We start from the raw sequence: 5000 nt of genomic DNA, 5'->3' as shown, positions 1-5000 counted from the left end.
GACAACGTCGGATGCATTGCACATGGCTAGCGGATCTACTCTCTGCACTGCGTCGGGTGTTCCTACGTCTGTCTGGAGACATTGCTAGGCCAGTACGGCACTCTGCGCACTCTTGCTTGTCCTCTTCGAGCGACGGGCCTCTAAGCGGGGTTGTATTCCGGTACGACACATCGACTGGTACACATTGCACGCACTAACGATCTCTCTGCACTGAATGGAACTCATTCATAACCACCGTGACGGGAGACTTTGCTAGTACGCACGATACTCTGCGCATGTGCACATGTTTTACAACCCAACCAACTTAAGCACCTAGGGGAAGTTGTGATGCCATCTGAACACCCACCGACTGATGCATTGAACGGCTAAAGTTGACCTTCAATCCGAACTGGCACTTTGCGGCGTGGAGGCAGTTGCGCGACCACTCCTATCCCAAACCAACAAAGCATGGTGTATCCTAAGTGTTCGGTACAAGCACACCACGACGGGACACATTGAACGGTTCAGCGATCTCTCTGCACTAGTGGAAGAACTCCAACGTGATACGGGAGACATTGCTCTAAACCGAACGGCATCTCTGCGCGTTTACTTGACGCACCCCCAACTTGGTCAACTGTTGGACTTTTTCGTAATCACGGCGGGACACATTGAACGAGCTCTAACGGATCTCTGCACGCATGGAACATGGTGGCGGGAATCATTGCTAGAACCGAACGGCGCCTCTGCGCGATGTACAAAACCCAACAGGAACCTCGTATCGGCTGCCGAGCCGGGCTTGAACAACTTGGACTTTCACCTCTAATTTATATCAACTCACCACTCCCCGAGGGATCCGCAGAATTGCTTCTGGGTCCCGTATCGTTATTGCGATTCGTGTTTGCATTACACTACATTGAACTATTCCAACTTGTTTATCCGCATGGCGAACATTTGCTGCATAGAACATTTAAGTTCCACTTCGCTCTCCCCTACGTGGGTCTGAGCTTCGCTCTCAGGGAAAAAATATGCCACATTTGGTAGGGAGACCCGGTTTCATCACGCTTTGTGCCCTGCACCATATATACCCTCATAAATTTATTCATTGGATTAGATCCAAGGAACACCAGATCATGCACCACTACCCATAATAGCTCATCGAGCTTAGCGTGAATCCTTCGGGTTTCCCTAAGAAGTTCGATTGGTCTTGCAGAGTTTAAAGACAACGAAGCTTAGTTTCAAGCAATGGTTAATATACGCGTATTCAAAACCCTTAGCTGTTACAACTTTTTTACTAGAAACCATCACGACGAAGTCTTTGGGTCCGTAGACCCGTGATGTACTGCTCAGGGAACGTTTTTATGGGGTGGAAGCTCAAAATCATAGGTTAAAATCATCGGCAGAGCCCACCAGACACCACTTTTGCTTCATTAGTTCGGACTATAGGCATACGACGATTTTTATCGCGGAGGGACGTATGACCCAAACGGGGGCTTAATGACCCACTGCCACTGCAAACCATGCTCCTACGACTAAATAGAGGTAAAAACTACGATTTGGTGCAATCTTCATGTTTGACCTCGTAGCAAGGTACCCTCCTATAGTAGGCAATGAGCAAATGATCATAATCCCAGGAGGGCAAAAATGGGAACCCGAAAGGAAAGCGCTGTTGGCGCGCCTAAGCTTCTGGCCGTAGAGTAAAAATGGTACCCCCAACAAAGTTGTCGATTGACATTCTGATTGCACTTTTTATCATCTAGGGTGCGTTCCTTACACGTTTGAGGGGTTTGGCGAAAAACATGTTTTGAGCCACACGAGCTCTCCGGCCCGCTCGGTGCACATTTTTGAAAAAGCTAGGGAGCTGCCCCTAGGTTCGGGGTGTCACAAAATATTGAAAAGTGGTCAAAAAACCGCTATCCAGAATCGGATGTAGAATCATTAGACGAACTTAAAATTGTTCTACGACCAATGTCTGCGACGTTTAGTATTCAAGATATGGCCCGCCCTAGGTCTGACCTGGCATTTTCGTGAAAATTTAAAGCATGGCCATAGGGACGGGTAAAATAGCTATTTTGAAGCAAAAACCACCTCACTTTAAATGGCCATAACTTTTGAAAAACAAGAGCTAGGGTGCGTTCTCGACACGTTTTGAGGTGTTTTAGCGAAAAACATGTTTTGAGCCACACGAGCTCTCCAGCCCGTTCGGTGCACATTTTTGAAAAAGCTAGGGAGCTGCCCCTAGGTTCGGGGTGTCACAAAATATTGAAAAGTGGTCAAAAAACCGCTATCCAGAATCGGATGTAGAATCATTAGACGAACTTAAAATTGTTCTACGACCAATGTCTGCGACGTTTAGTATTCAAGATATGGCCCGCCCTAGGTCTGACCTGGCATTTTCGTGAAAATTTAAAGCATGGCCATAGGGACGGGTAAAATAGCTATTTTGAAGCAAAAACCACCTCACTTTAAATGGCCATAACTTTTGAAAAACAAGAGCTAGGGTGCGTTCTCGACACGTTTTGAGGTGTTTTAGCGAAAAACATGTTTTGAGCCACACGAGCTCTCCGGCCCGATCGGTGCACATTTTTGAAAAAAGCTAGGGAGCTGCCCTAGGTTCGGGGTGTCACAAAATATTGAAAAGTGGTCAAAAACCGCTATCCAGAATCGGATGTAGAATCATTAGACGAACTTAAAATTGTTCTACAACCCCCAGTCCGACGCCTCGTATTCGAGATATAGCACTTTGTAGGTCTGACCGAGCAATTTTGTGCTGAAATGTATGGCGGACATGTTATTCATTAAACAACATTAACTTGCATCGTGCCCTACTTCATCGGCACAGCTACTATCGACTATCTATTGTTGAAATGGATTGAGTTTGACCATTTTAGCTCTTTTCTTATGCCGTGCACCAACAGTGTGTACCGATCGGGAAAGTACACTACGTACGCGTTCATGGATGTATATGTTGGTACAAGTTGCCGGTCGGAATAGCAGTGCACCAAAACTGTGTACCGATCGGGAAAGTACAAGACGGAGGGCGCAGCCCGAGCGTACGCGTTCATAGATGTCCATGTTGGTACAACCTACATGTACGTACCTTGTTTTTGTATCAAAAGTTCCAATAAAGTGTTTGTATGCTTAAAATGCTTATCTCAACCGGTCACCTTTTGGCCTGCCCTTTTATAGACAGAAACCTAGAACGATACTCGCGATGTTTGTGTTTTCCATTCGCCCGGGACGACGAAATGAGCTCTGTGCACATCGTGCAGAAAACTGTCTCCTCCTCGTATGTTTTTGTCCCTCCACGCATATAATCACCCACATTTGTGTTCAACACGGACGGCGCAGCCCGAGCGAACGCGTTAATGTTTATGTTTGTGCACACTAAAGTTACAATCCTAGGATTTGGTTATTGCGTCGCAGTGCCCGACCGTCGCGGACACCATTCTTGGACAAAAGTCCAAGTACGTAGAGTACATTCCCTAGGTATGTGCCCGTTCGTGACTTTCGTTGCGTGCTTACAGACACGCTTGGGTATGTTACCATACAAGGTTTACTAGGAAAACCTGGGAAGGACGCTTGCCCTCCGTTGCGGACACCATTCTTGGAAAGAAGTCCTGCTACGTAGCGTTCTTTAATGTACTTGATCAGTTTGTATTGCATTTGCTTTGTGCAATTGACTTTTGCTAATGCTCACTAAGGGGTGTTCGTTTGCGATGTGTATGATAAGCAACTGTCTATTCTAACCAGCAGTTAAATAACACTTTTCACCCAAATCATAGGAACGTAGAGTACTTTCCCTGATCGGTACACAATTTTGGTGCACCTCTAACTTCGCCAGCACTTTATCGTTACGTTTTGTGCACAACCTTGGGACATGGTGTAAGTTTCATCATTGTTATGTTTGATTCGGTTTATTATGATTGAAAAATACGCTACGTCCTGAAATCTGAACTCGAATACTTTTGCCACGTTGCGCAAAAAGCTACTGAGCAACTCCTAGCCGTTTACCGATTTAAAATTTAATTTTCGTTATTAGTTTTAAAAAATACGCTAAGTCCCAAAAATCTGAACTCGAATACTTTTTCTATGTGCCGCCAAAAGCTACTGAGCAACGCCTAGGTTGGTACATTTTTGGTACATGGAGTGTATGCGTGCAGGCGTACTGCCGTGCTGGACCGGAAAATCGCACTTGCTACTAGAACGTAGAGTAATTCCCTAGATAGGTGCTTTTGCATGCCTCTGTTCGACGTCCATGCAACTTGGAACGTGCGACACACGTAGCTAGGCTTCTCCATACATATTCCCTAGGGTAGCACCAAATTGCACACTTTCAGGGGTATATTTTGGTACGGTGTACTGTGCATGGTACAAGTATCATTAGCTCGTGCAATTTATTTTGCATCAAGTTGCGATTGCTGGTGCGTCGAGATAGGAGTGTTTCGCGACTTTTGCCAAGCTTTGGTGCCATTTTGTGAATAATTAATGTTCTAGCCACAATAAACGTGCAACATAATGCCAATAACGAAAACGCCATTTTCAAGGGACTTCCAGTCAAAATGTTTGCAATCAGCGCTTTCCTGTCGAGTTCGGGATTTGGGACTGAGCGTTTTTTTCACGATCAATCAAACGACCAGTTCGTGAATAAACAATTCATACAACAGTGCATCCCTTCAAAGTGAAAAAAGCCGAATGCTAGGGAGCTCCAGTCAAAAACGTTGTCATTGGCGCTTTCTTCTCGAGTTCAGGATTTGGGACTTAGCGTTTTTCACGATCCAGCCAAAGACCAGATCGTGAAATAAACGATTAATACAACTGTACTAGTACATCCCTTCAACTGAAGCAAGCGCACCATACATGACCCGTACGCTAATCATCCAAGCACATGACACGTCAACTAAGTCAACACATAATACAACTTGGAAAACTAACGGGTAAGTAGGTCATCTCGTACACGACGACACACCGACCAAACCAGGTCAACACGTCACATGCACAAGACATCCTACTACCAAGGCCGA

The sequence above is a fragment of the Anopheles arabiensis genome, assembly GCF_016920715.1.
Source record: "Anopheles arabiensis isolate DONGOLA chromosome X unlocalized genomic scaffold, AaraD3 X_pericentromeric_contig0030, whole genome shotgun sequence".
Classification (NCBI taxonomy): Eukaryota; Metazoa; Arthropoda; class Insecta; order Diptera; family Culicidae; genus Anopheles; species Anopheles arabiensis.
This window is presented reverse-complemented; position numbering follows the sequence as displayed.